The 14153-nt window shown below is 44.8% G+C and overlaps 1 pseudogene; it reads right to left on the reverse strand.

Moving 5' to 3' along the window:
* Positions 1-6365: 6365 nt before the first annotated feature.
* On the reverse strand, positions 6366-13784 carry LOC102544584 (thyroid receptor-interacting protein 11 pseudogene; annotated as a pseudogene).
* Between the last annotated feature and the right edge of the window lie 369 nt (positions 13785-14153).

Here is a 14153-nt window from a genome sequence, read left to right on the forward strand (position 1 = left end):
ACTGCAATGCTTTCCGGGAACTGTAGTCTTAGGAGTTTGGGGCGGACCGCCGGTTTCTTAACGGTTTCTTAACGGCTCGTCAAGAAATTTTATAACTGTAATTAACTCAGGGCAGAAGAGCTGACAGGAGTCTCAGCATTGGAGCGAAGGGCAGAGAAGCCGGAGGAAACAAGTATCAGTATTACAGTCAGCTAGATCTGATTCAGCTAATTTAAAAAAAAAGCATTTTATTGTTTATTCCTTGTTTTGGAGGGAGGTAATTAGGGTTACTTACTTATTTTTAGAGGAAGTACTGGGAATTGAACCCAGGACCTGGAGCATGGCTAGGCATGCTGCGCTACCACTTGAGCTATACCCTCCCTCCTCATTCAGCTGTTGAACAAGTATTTATTGAGCGCAGCCTCTGTGGCAGGAACTGGGTGAAGAGCTAGGCACACAGGATCGCCTTTGAAACGCTGTGAAGGAAGGTATGTGTGGAAAACTAATACAATGGAGAACTATGTAGCAGTAAAAACTAATGAACTAGAGTTACCAGTTACGAGTATCAATGGCTGAATCTCAAAAACATAGTATTCAGTGAAAGAAGAAATACAACATTTTTGTAAAGTTCAACCCAAGCAAAACTAATATTATTTAGGAAAACACACATATATGGTAAACAAATATACAGAAAAGTAAAGGAATGGGGAAAAATAGGAATCAGGGTTTTTGTGACCTTTAGGGAGTGGGGAGAGTACGAGACTAGGGGGAAAGGGAATGGGGAAGGAGCAGATGGACTCCTCAATATTTCTCAAGCCGGAGTGGGTTCACGTGTGTTTGCTTCATTATTATGTCAATTCAAGATGTTCGTTACATATACTTCATACTTGACTTACTGTAAGACATTTTCTAAATAAATTATTTAAAGTGTGTTTGCATATTCCATTTCATCACCTGTCAGGAGCAAGGAATGGATATACTGAAACTTCTAAGAACTTTGGATCATACACAAACACATGCAACGTAAACAAACATCAACAAAAATCCAGTACACGTATCTTGGGGCAAGATCAGGTATATAAATGCTTGCTTAGTATTCAATGGAGGGACAAGAGCTCATTGGTACCCAAAGTAGAAATGAAAGTGGGGAAGGCTGAAGTTACGGAGTTCTGCCTGGGGGAATGTGATGAGATGAAATACACTGCTTTCTCTGAATAGTCCTCTGCCAAGAGGGTAATGCAAACCACTGAATAAATATAGTCACCCAGCTTGGCAGTGTACATGTTCCATGAGTGTTCATGGGTAATGTGTCAACAGCGAGCAGTATAAAGTGTCAATCCCATAGGTCTGGATGGTGAAGCTGAGGGTGACTGGCAAAAGGTGGAGGCATTTGTGTTGATACACTTGTTCTTTCATGAGAAAACTACCTCTAATGTTTACTGAGCCTTCGATTCAGAGGAACTGATGATTCAGAGAACTTTGGTCAGCTTTTCTACTCCAAAGGCTTCCAGCAGGCAAGGCCAACTCATTCCTTTTAAGCTCCATTAAGCAAGGGGCGGGAACTTTATGATACAGGAGTGGAACCTGGAAATGGAAAGCTAACCCATCTCAAGCCACATGATGCCTCAAGATATGAGACTACTTTGGGGTCCCAACCAGAGAACGGTCACTGCAAACTAAATCTGCATCCTCTGATAAAGTCAAGAGATGAGAAACTAGAGTTTAAAATCCCTGTGAACATTAATTAGTATTGGAAGCAAAAAGCTGAGTTTAAACATGGAACTCCTCCCTGAGAGGCCAGGGTGGACATTTGCTGCTTTCACTATGCAGTATTTCTTCTCTAACAACAGCTAGAGTTTATTATGGAGAACTAAACTCTCCTTTTAGTCCACGTGGATCAGGTGAGGTTCCATGCCTCACACTGGGGTGTGTAACCTTTCCAAGGCCTGGCCAATCACACCCAAGATCACCTTAGTTACACTTCAGAAGTGTAGCAGGGGTTGGGGTGGGGAGAGAGGGGCAGAGAGTTGGTGACCAGATGGGTCCGATCAGGAGTTGAATGGGAGTTGGTAAGTCTAGAAGAGCTCTCTTTTCTGGCAGGCTTGAACCTGAGAGGATATACCTTTGGAGTCCCTGAGATCCACCTTGCTACCTCAGATGGCCTGAGAATGATGCTAATGAGAAGGCTAATGGAGTCTGGAGCACTGGATGCTCAGTTAGGGGGTGACCTGAGTTTGCAGTGTGGGGGCTGATGGGAAAATGATCGGAGCCTGTGGAGCTGATCAATCAGAAGCAGCTGGATTCAGAAAGATGCAATCAACTGTTACCCAGCACTTGCAGCTTTCATCCTGATCTGAGTGCACATTGCCCCTCCCCTCCCCATCACCACCTGGCAGTACCTCAGTCAAACCATCAGCTTCCTTCTTTGCTGGTCCTGTTTTCCAAGTTTTGGGCGTGCAATTTCCTCACAAGCTTTCCATAGGTGTAACCTGTTGAAAAGGCTGTCTTTCCTCCTTGGAATTGCTTTTGCACCTTTGTCAAAAATCAGCTAAGCATATTTGTGTGGGACTGTTTCTGGGTTTCCCTGTTCATTGATCTTGCGTCTAGCCCTCTGCCTATACAGTCTTGGTGGCTGCAACTGTATGATAAGTTTTGAAGCTGGTAGACTGGTTGCTCCCACATAGTACTTCCTTCAGAATTGTTTTAGCTATTCTTGTTCCTTTAGCTTTCCATACAAGTTTTAGAACGATCTTGTCTGTACCTACAAAAAATTCTTACTGGGTTTTGATAGGAACTGCATTAAATCTGTCTATTTAGGGGGGCGGAGGGTGGGAAGGGATAGACTGGGATTTCAAAATTGTAGAATAGATAAACAAGATTATACTGTATAGCACAGGGAAATATACACAAAATGTTATGGTAGCCCACAGAGAAAAAATGTGACAATGAGTGTGTATATGTCCATGTATGAGTGAAAAATTGTGTTGAACACTGAAATTTGACACAACATTATAAAATGATTATAAATCAATAAAAAATGTTAAAAAAGAAAAAATCTGTCTATTTAATTGCATTAAATCTAAATTTTTGGGAGAATTGACATCTTTCCCATACTTAGTCTTCCCATTCATGACCACGGTCTATTTCTCCACTTATTTAGCTCATTGATTTCTTTTATCAGTGTTGTATAGTTGTCAGTATACTAGTCCTGGACATGTTTTGTTAGATTTACACACGTATTTTATTTTTATTTGCAATTATACACATATGTTAAATTTTGATGTCCACGTGGTCACTGCTAGTATCTAGAAATACAGTTGACTTTTGTGTTTATTTTGTATCCTATGACTTTATTGAACTGAATTATTAGTTCTAGGAAGAAATACTTTTTAATACTTTCTTGTAGCATGAGGCTTGAAACTAAGATTCAATATTGAGAGCTGTCTTAGCATCTGGAAAAACCGAGAGGGCCTCAAATGACCTAAGTACAGTTCCCCACTCCCTCTTCTCCCATATACAAGGTCCCTGAGTGAAATGATCCTTCTCACAGGGACCAGACCCAGTGCCTGCTTATTCCCGAGCAGCAGGCTTCAATCCCCTATCAGCCCATGGAATTACTCAGACAAGCCCATCACACCCTCCTGCCAGAACCAGGGCTCATCCCCACAAAATCTGCCTCCTAAGCTGTGGCTTGTTCACTCTGTTCTGAAGTGCCACCCTCCGTGTGGCCCTGCGTGGTGTGTGGTGTCCTTCCCCGGTCTGTGAGACTAGTAAGCTGCTGTTCGTCCCATCTGTGTGGCGTTGAGGGTTGTGTGTTCAGTCGGCCCTGTCAGCCTAGGGTAGGAATCTCTACTCTCGCCCATGGATTGAGGGAGAGTTGAGTAAAAACACTGACTCATGAACAGGATGGTCTAACCTCAACCGGGGATACCTGGTCCGCTTTAACTACCCGCTCCTTTGCTAGGTAACTGGTTCTTAAGGCAGCGGTTACTGCCTGGGATGTAAGTGCCACTTGCTGACCTGCCTGGGCTTTAGCTCACATTCTGTTGTCTCCAATGGATGTTGCCATCTCTTCCCATCCTCACGTCTCATTCTCGCCAACTAGGCAATAACTATTGTACATTGACTATATCCCGGAGTTGACGTACCATCAGCTGTGGCTTGTGCCTGGCAGGTGGACTCCGAGGCTCCTACCTGAGACCAGGGACAACACGATGCCCTAACTGGTGGGCGCTTGACTTCCACGTGCTGGGTGTGGGACTTGCACTTTGGTCACCGTGTCCAGCCTGATGGCCGCCACTGGGGCAGCCACAGAGACTGTGTTTGGGAAAGTGCCCCTGGCCCAGCACCGTCCTGGGGATGACTCCTTGTGCTGTGTGTCCTGTGCTGCTGCTTCCCTTGCTGCTGTCATGAGCTCTCCTGATCCCTAAGGGTACTGAGGTGCACATCCATGACAGCCCATGGCCAAGGAACTGATGAAACAAAAAGTTGGGGGAAGGGGCCTTGGTATTCAACTGCTCTCTCAGTGCAAAACCCCTAATCAATACATGTGGGCTTTGCTTCCTGTAGGTGCTTACCAGCACACCAGAGGACTGATCTGCTCATCAGGGGCTGGGGGGCCTGACCCAGGCCATGGACAAAGTCACCTTACCAGCAACGTCTACTTCAACCTCCTCTCGGCCAGCTGGCCCTCTCTCCAAAGGGACACGGTACTCTGCTGCCTTGTTACCCACAGGGCACCTAGCAGCTCTGCTGTCACAGATGATCTTTGCAGACAGGATCATAACTGTATCCACCCTTCTCCAGGACGACAGGTACGACATCACCTTGATGACATCCTCCTCTGAGGACATTTATTTGAAACACTTGTAAAGGACATACAATCGCATCCGACATCTTTGAGTCCTTTTGGGGCTCTGCAGGCAACGTGCTCCTTGTTTACAAATTGTGTTTAAGCCCATTTATGCTGTCACTTTTAAAGAAGCCCACCGTGAGTGGGAGCCCCTCCGACAAAGGACTCTAGAGTCTGTCTAAATTAAGATCAACAAGCACTCCTCTCAGTGAAGAGGATTTAGCAACGTTCTCCTGTGCTTCCTGGGGTCTCTGGACCACCTATGATGTCCGTAAGTTGTCCGGGGGCTCCTGATGCAAGAAATTGCCCTCCTTGGGCCCTGAATCACGTACCATCAGAGCAGGAATTGCTGGCTCTGCACTGGGCTCCTTGGAAAACAGTCTCTTACAGGATCTGAGCATCCATACTCAGTGTCCTGTTATTCTTTGAGTCATGGAAGTGGAATCTCACAAGGTCGGTGTGGTTCTCAAGGCCTCCTTGCTACAAGACGAAGCCAAACCTGAGTCCTCTGGCCCATTCACCTGTAGGTGGGGGTGGCCTCCTGTCCTCAGTTCATTGCCAGATGCTGTAGTGCTAGAGGACATCACCCCTTCTCCCAGACCCCTTGGGGTCAACTGAGTGGACATCAATAGGAAAGAGTCCACACACTTTGTATTATGGATGATCACCTCTCCCTCTTGGTCAAGTGGCAACGTCACTTCCTAGGGAAGGACTTCTATTTCCTAAAACTCTCAATCACCAAGGTTTAAATTGATACCAAGGTATCAAAGAATCCATTCTGGTATTCACCCTGAAATCAAGATTCAAGGTTAAGTACTGCCTTCCGTTTTATTCCCCCAGGATTAAGGGGACTAGAGGCAAAACAGAGGCGCTTAAAATGGTCTAACTTCAAACTGTCCTCCCCTTCTGCTCCCATAGGTCAGGTCCCCAGGCCAAATCGCCCTCCTTATCACCCGGAACAGCTGCAGTTTACCCCCAAGTAGCCGCCTCCAGTGCCCTGCCAGCCTGTGAAATCATTTAGAGAAGGGAATCACACCATCCAGTGGACAACGGAGTCACCTCCACCCTCTTGTTACTCCAAAGTCTGCCCCCGAGAGCCCCTGCTGGTTCACTCTGTTCCCAAGTGCAACCTCCGTGTGGCCCTGCCTGCTGTTGCCATGCCCTCCACCCCCTGGACTATGAGTCTATGTGACTAATAACCTGCTATGAGACCCACCTGTTCAGTGTTCAGCCCCTCCCCACAGCTTTAGGGTGGGAATTCCCGCCCCACCAACAAGTGAAGAGGAGGCCAATCAAACTCTTCTGATCTGCACTTTGTGGAAGGCATTACCCTGCTATGATTAGCCTCATGGGCTCACAGCTATTTGGGTAAGAGTCCATTCGTGTTTGCAAGAAGTGTCACGTGGCTGAACAGTGGTCCACATGAAGGGGACGAGCAGGAAGTAAGGCTACACAGGCAAGGCCTTGGTTATTCTGTTAAAGTGTGGACTCCGGGTAATGGGGAACCTGAAGTAATTTATAGCAGGGAAGTAACATCAGATCTTCACCTTAGAAAGTTCATCCTCACAGCAGCATGCAAAATGGATCCAAGGGAGCTCGAGATTGGAACCACCAAGATTAGGGAGGAGTCCACTGTACTAGCCCATGGAAGAGGCAGGAAAGGCTGCATCAGAGCCATGGGAGCAGAAAGGAAGGGAAGGAAGTAAGGTCTATCTGGTAGTTGATTGGCTATGGAGTGGGCGAGTCAGAGAGATAAACCATGGCTCTGATGCCTCTTGCCTGGGTGATAAGATGCACAGAGGTTTTATTAGAAGACAAAAGGGGAGGGGGAGGAGGGTTCTAAGGGCAGATGCTGAGTTCCCTTTCAGACATGTTGCTTTTGAGAAGCCCACAGACATCCAGCAGACAAGCAGATAAATCAGGGTGGAGTCAGGAGAAGGGTGAGGTTAGATATAGGCATTCAAAAGTCACTGGCATCCAGGTGAACGTCCAGTCGGGGGAGTGGGTGAGCTTGCCCTGTGCCTACAGTGAGAGGGAGAAGACTCATTTAGCTGAAGATGGCCCCTTAGAGAACATGCCCACTTACGAAGTGGTCCGAAGATGTTACAAAGGAAGCAGGGAGAAAAGAGCCTAATGTCAGGAAGGGAAACTAAGGCGAGTGGCACCCCAAAAGAAAGAAGGTGGAGAGAATTTAAAAGAATGAAGATGGGGATAACGTTTATACGATGCTACAGAGAGCTTAAGTAACTAAAAAGACGAATTTCTAATGCATCAGGAAATTAGGGGGCATTGAGACAAGATTTTGTGGAGCTTTCAAAAAGAAATCAGTGAGAAGTGAGATGGTGACAAGGAGTGAAGAGTTTCAGAAGCTCAGCTGTGAAAGGTAGAGATAGAAGGTGGTACCTGAAGGAGCAGAAAGGAGGATGCTTTGCTTGCAGAGGCTTTGGCAGGCTCTTCTGTTCAGGGAAAGAGACAACTAAAGATAAAGCAGAATGGGAAATTAGTGGAATGAGGTCTTTGACGTCGTTTGACTGGATAGTTTCCAGGGTACAAAGGAGCCATGAGACTTCAGCTGCAAAGCTGGACCCCTTGTCCTCTGAAAAAAAAGGGGAAAGAGCAGAGGTGAATGGAGAAGAACAGATGGATGCTTGAACGTAGGAAGCAGGTGTGGGAAATTGAGGGTTCAGGACTTCTGGCCTCTAGTATCGAGGGCACGATCATAATTCAGGAAAGCAGCGAAGCTCTGGAGTGGCTCTTGAGATGGGCAAGGGAGTTGGCCATGGCCATTTGATGGTCTTAGGGGGTTTTGATGGCTTTATTAAATGCTGATCAAAAGCCTTACAAACTATCTGAAGTGTCCTTGGACCACAGCCACCCATCCCACCAAAGCTCATTCTCACAAGGAGTAACCACTGCTTTAAGTTTGGTGAATATCTTCAAAGTCCTTACAACACACTTGTTTTTTAGGTATTAATATTTTTATTAAACAAAGTAAACCTGAATACATATACACGGCCTTATTTTTTTTTAAGGCCATGTTGTGGTAAGGTACACAAATGTAGTGCCCGGTTTCTTTAGGACTGTCTCATCTCTGGCTGAAGAAGCATCTACTGCTTTGAACGGTCTTTTGGCACAACTCCAGCGCTCTTGCCAGGTGACAGCAGCAAAGGTGCATATGTGGGCAGAACATCAGTAACAGCATTTAAAAGAAGATGCTCCGATCCATCGGTTGTAGGTCCAGCTGGGTTAATAAGTGAAACAGCAGTGGAGCAGTGATTCACACTGGGTGTTCTGGGTGCGACTCCTAGGGTCGTTGTAAGACTTGGTGGGGCATTTTTAGCCAGTTGTTTCCTTCCCGGTGAACTGGAAGTCTTTGTATCTTCAGTAGAGGCTTTTGATGGTGGACTAGAAGAGTGAGATTCTGTTTCTAGAAATTGAGCAAAAAGTTCTGAAAAAGAATTCTTAGGCATAAATTGTTGATTTGGTCTCAGAGGTGTGTTGGGGACACTTTTCGACCCAAGCCACCTAGCCATCCATCTGGTACTACCGCCTTGCTCTTCATTAAAAACCAGCTCCATTTCTTCCCTTTTAATGCCCAGAGTGTTTCCCAATAATTGTAACACTTCATGGCGTTGAGGTCTGGGTGTTTGAAAATACTCCATCAAGAGCTTCCTTACTAAGCTTTTGTCGACCTTTTCTTCTGCTTTACTTACTAAGTCCAGCAGTTTCCTTTGCACATCATCTAGCACTTCCCGTTGGACCTCACCTTGTTTTGTCAAAACTTTAATTTCTTCTTCCTTCAGATTCAACACAGCTTTTGCCTTCTGCAGTTTCCCTTCTAGATCGTCTGCCTTTTCCATCCATTCAGCAAGTTCCATCTTCAGATTAGCTAGTGTTTGTGCATACTGCTTTTCTTGTTGTCGGGACGCACAGAGCTGTTGTGAAATGTCATCTTTTTGCCTGGTGACAACATTCAGTTGTTCCTTCAATGACTCCATCCGCAAACGGGCTCGTTGGCTTGCATCTTCCATTGCGTTAGAAGACAGAAGGAGCTTTTCCTCCAGTGCCTTCACTTTCATCCTGAGTTGAGCCGCTCTGTCTTCTGCAGCTAAGGCTTCACGGTTATGAGACTCTCTGGATTCCAAAGCCAGGCGACGTGCTCGCTCTAGCTCCTGCTTCAAACGTACTTCTCTGTCCTGTAAATGTTGAACCTCACGCTGGAAGGCACAGTTCTCCATCTGCTTCTGTTTCAGTGCCAACATGACTTCATCTCTCTCCTGTTGAAAAATAAGTGTCTTTTCTTGCATTGATGTCACTGCACGCAAAAGCTGATTTAATTCCCCACTCTTGCCTTGTTCTTTTTCTTTCACTAGGTGCTCCAAGGCAAGAGCTTTTTCCTTCACGGCCACACATTCCAAGTGTTCCTGTCTCCGCATCATAGAAAGCCGCATGTTTGTCTGTTGTAGTGCTTGATTTTCTGTTTCCTTTTCCCTCCATGTTTCTACTATTTTTTCATTGGCCTCTTTGAGTTTACACATATCCACTTCCAAACTGGCGACTCTCTCCTTCAGGTTGATTACCGCCTGCCTCAAAATTTCATTTTCACTCACTTCATTAGTGAAGTCTTCACTTAAAGAAAGTAACTCATCACTTTTGGCTTTGAGCAACAGCTCTTTTTCCTGGAGTAAGTTTTGTAAGTCATCCTGTTTCTCCTGGAGCTGCTGAAGTTTGGAATCCCTGTCTTCATGTTGTTTTCTGTCGAGTTCTGAGGCGGCTGCAATGGACTCAGACAGTCTCTGATTATCCTCCCGGAGGGTTCTAATTGCTGCATCTTTTTCCTCTGTTGATTTTCTTAACTCTTCTATCTCTTCTTGGAGCAACTTTGAAGACTCACTAGATTCATCAGACTTAACTGCCTCAAGAGAGGCAGCTGACTCGGAAGGAGGCGATTCGGTGGAGGGCTGCGGTAAGGTCAGTTCAGGTTTCCCTAGTAGAAGAGCCTTGGCATTGCAAAGCTGCTCTAGGCTGAGCTGCATTTGTGCAACTTGTATCTCCATGTTTTTGAGTCGGATTTTGTTGTCTTCATAATTTTTGATCAGGTCAGTATAGCTCATGTGTAGTTGAGATTTATCATCACTGTCCATGAAAACCCGGGCCTGAAGTTGTTGAAGCTCGTTCTGAAGATGGGTTGACCCACGCTGCATATTTTGTACCGTGGCCTCCACGTGCTGTTTCCATTCTTCCATTATCGAAACCTGCTGCTTTAATTGTTCCCGTTCCCGTAGAAGCTCCTCAAACTGATTAACCTTAACACCATTAACCTCATGACCACTGCTGGAATTCTGCAGAACCATCAATAATGTCTGACATTTCTGACTCAGTGCATCCATTTCAATGTCTCTTTCTCGAATGATGTGGGATAAATTCTGAATAGTTTCTCTACACATATCCTGTTCACTGCTTTCAGCTCTAGGGGGTAGTTTCATATTTGCATCTCGGAGCTTCTCAAGATCTGCCACTTTGTCCATAATGATATCCACCATTCTGAAGTTTTCCCTTTTAAGAATGCTATTTTCCTTAGTCTTCTCGTCTAAAACAGCCAGTATTTGTTCTCTTTCCAAAGCATACGTTTGCAGTTGCTGCTGAAGACACCCCTCGTCTTGGGTGTAGGAAGCTGAAGATATTTTGGTATGAAGACACTGTATCTCCAAATCTTTCTGCTGGATAAGCTGGGTTAGGTTACCAGCCTCACCTTTGGAGAGCTGATCAATCTGTTCAGTTAAATGGATATTCTTTTCAGTGAGAAGTTGAATCTCTAATTTTTGTTCTTTTAGTCCTTCTACTAATCTTTCGGCTTCAGCTTTAGATAAGTCATGCTTTTCAGTTCCGTTTTCTACATTAAGACTCTGAACTTTTGTCACTTGAAAAACATCCGAATGTTCTGTTGGCATGTGCTGGGATTTTTCGGGCAACTGGGATTTGATTTGTTCAATTGCATTTTGTAAATTCTCGATCTCCTCCCCTCTGGCTGCAAAGAGCTGAGTGTGTTCAATATTCATCTGCTCCTGTTGGTTTGCAAGACCATCCATTTCTTGTAAAGACTGACACTGTTGCGTCTTAGTCTGGTTTGGATCTTTAGTTTGCTTCGGATGATGTTTTACTTTCTCCTCAAGATTGCCTTTCGTGACACTTGATGGAGAGCTCTCAGATTCTAGATCCACAATAGTGTCTAGCATGTTAGGGTTAATCGTAGATTTGGTTTGACTGTGTTCTCTCAGTCGTTCCAATTCCTCTTTCAGATGACTATTTTCTTCTTTCATGGATGCAAGACTTGTGTCTTTTTCTTCGATGGTTTGCTGTAACAGTTCCATTTTTCTTAAGCCTTGAGTGTATTTCTCTAATTCCTCCCAAGGATCTGAACTTCCTTGCAGTTTTTCAAGAAAAATTTCTTTCTCTTCTATAAGTTGTTTCAATTGCTCCTGCTCTTCTAAACGAGATGACAACATTGCCTGAGTTCCTTTATGGTCAGCAATGATCTGCTCAATATTCTTGAGTTCTGCTATTTCAGAATCTTTCTCTTGACTGAGTTGCATTAAACACTCCTGCTCCAGGTGTAAGGCAGAGCTATCTGGGTGATGTGTATTTGAGAATTCTTCAATCATTTGCTCGTTCTTCCTCATTTCTTCCAAAAGCCTCTTTTCAGCCTGACACAATTCTGCTTTTGACTGTCCTTTTTCCAGTTTTAAAGCCTCCACTGGAGTGTTTTTTCCCAGAGACTTCTGGTTGTTACCAACAATAGATTCTTCCCACTGACGCCTTACATGTTCAAGTGCCAAAACCACCTTTTCATTTTCCAGTTTGAGATCAAAAGCCACTTTGCTTAAGTTGACATTGAGCTCTTGTATTTCAGAAAGATTTTGCCTGAAGTTTCTAACTTCGGCCTCGTGTTCTTTAAGTGAGTCAACCTTCCCATTCGGGTCTTGATTAAGAGACCGAGTGAATGCCTTCTTGATTCTTGAAAGTTCCTTCTTGTTTTCTTTAATAACTTCCTTCAGTTCACAGTTCTCCTTGTGGATGTTGACATTACAGTCTTGTGACTGATTTAGCTGATGTACTAAATCTTCTATTTTGTCCTCAAGCTTCTGCTTGGTTAAAAGCAAGTCATTAGCAGCTAATTCACTTTGAATTAACCTTTCTTTTTGCATATCCAACTCTTTAATAATGTTCATCTGATCATCTTCAAGTTGACGGACTCTCCTTTTTCCTTCCTCAAGCTCTTGTTTTAGTTTTTGGATGACACCGTCTCCTTCATGTTGCTGTTCTGATCGCTGATCTTTCATCAAAACTATGCGCTCTGCAGTTTCTTGTTTCTGCTCGTCCAACTCTCCTAACTCGGGTATCAGTAATTCCTTCTTAGTAATTCTCTCATTGAGTTGTCCTTCCTTGAGTTCCAAGTCACATCTCAAATCATGTTCTTCTGAACCAGAATTGATGTCTCTTGTAGCTGTGCTTTTAATTACTTTGTAATCATTGCTCAATTTGACAAGTGATCGTTGAAGTCCTTCCTTTTCTTGACTTAGCTGTGAATTTTCTTTTTCTAGAACTTGGACTCGTTCCTGAAGTTTCAGGTTGTGTTCGATGACATTGTTATCCTGGCTTAAGCTGCTCAGTCTCATTGGTTCATTGTCAGCATCCGACAGTGCTTGCTGCGCTCTGAACACTTCCTCCATTGATGTACTTGGTGGAAGCACTCGATCCTTTGCTGTCACGGCATCGCTGTGCTTCATAACGTAAGGTTGCAATTCACCCTCTTCAGTTCTTTCCTTATTTTCTTCATTTATCCGGTCTTGTTCCCTCCTTGAAACATCTCTTTCACTCTCTACAGAAGATAATTTTCCATTCATGTATTTCATTCTATCCTCAAGTTCTTTGATTTTCTTGGTGGACTCTTCCTTTTCAGCTTGTAGAATTTGAATAGCTTCCTGCACATCATGAATTTGAAAGTCATGAGTTGGTCCAATTCCGGAGCCACCGTGCAGTAACAGATTTTCCAGTTCTCCAATCCTTTCTTCATAGTCCCTACATTTTTGTCGATGGCTACGACTTACTTCTGCCAGTTTCTGTTGATGAACACTCTGCATTGTCACTATTTCAAGTTGATGGTCATCAATTTCCTTGTATCGATTCTGTTCAAGTTCCTTGATGGTAGTTTGCAGTTTGCAGATTTCATTTTGGTCAAAGCTCTCTGCTCCCTGCGCTGTGAACTTTTGGGCAACATGCCTCCAGTGGTTGACATCAGCCTCAAGTCTTAAGACTTCATTTGACAATCTATTTATTTCTTGTTGTGACCAAATGAGGTCAGCAAAGTCCATATCATTATTCTGGACAGCTAAAGCATGGTCACTGGTATCATAACCCAGTGGAGGTGGTAAAGTGACTGGGGGTACACAGCCAGCTGCAGGATCTACTGACCGCGATACTGATTGCAGCTTCAGCAGTTGGTCCTTTAGCGCTATCTGTCTTGCTGTAAGGAGTTTGATATCTACATCCTTCTGTTGTAATTGATGTCTGTAACTAGTAGTCTGCTGTCTTATTTGAAGCTCTGAGGCTTCATACTTCTCTTCTAGATCACTATAAAGAGTTTTAAGTCTCTCATTCTCTGATTTTAAAATCGACTGAGAGTCTTCAACCTCCGTCTTAGATTCAGGTACTTCTACCTTTTCACTTCCTTTCCTCAACACATCTTTTCTAAAATTAGTGATGTGTCCAGTGAAAGATGCTACACTACCACCCACTTGCCCCAGGGAGTGGCCTAGGCTGGAGCTAAGGCCACTAAACCAGGACATCGCTGCGGGTTATAGAACTGACCTGGTCCACTCCGCGAAAAGCATCCAGCACAGTCGGACAATCCCGCAAACTGTCCCTGAACTGCAGCCAGCGCAAAGCTAAGAATCAGATAACAATGAGGGGTTTCTAGGCAACGGTGGAATGCAAGATGCCCTCAACCCTCCCACCTGCCTCAGGGCACCCAGGCCTGGCATGGGACCTAACGAAGGTCCTGTCTCCAATGATCTGTCTCTCCTCAGGCCTTTCTGCCCATCCCCATGACTTCCCAGCAACGGGGTTAGGCCATTCTCCCCCACCTCCTTGACGTTCCCAGTGTCACACACCATCCCGTCCCCCTAGACGCCGGCCACCATTATGGCGGCTCTGAAGGTGCCATCTCCAAAGTAACTCCACCTGCACTTAAGCACGGGCCTAGTTAAAGAAACTGAACATTTCCATTGCTCCAAAGCTCCCTCATGTCCTTTCTGGTTCCACC

The sequence above is a fragment of the Vicugna pacos genome, chromosome 18 (assembly GCF_048564905.1).
Source record: "Vicugna pacos chromosome 18, VicPac4, whole genome shotgun sequence".
In the NCBI taxonomy this organism is placed as follows: Eukaryota; Metazoa; Chordata; class Mammalia; order Artiodactyla; family Camelidae; genus Vicugna; species Vicugna pacos.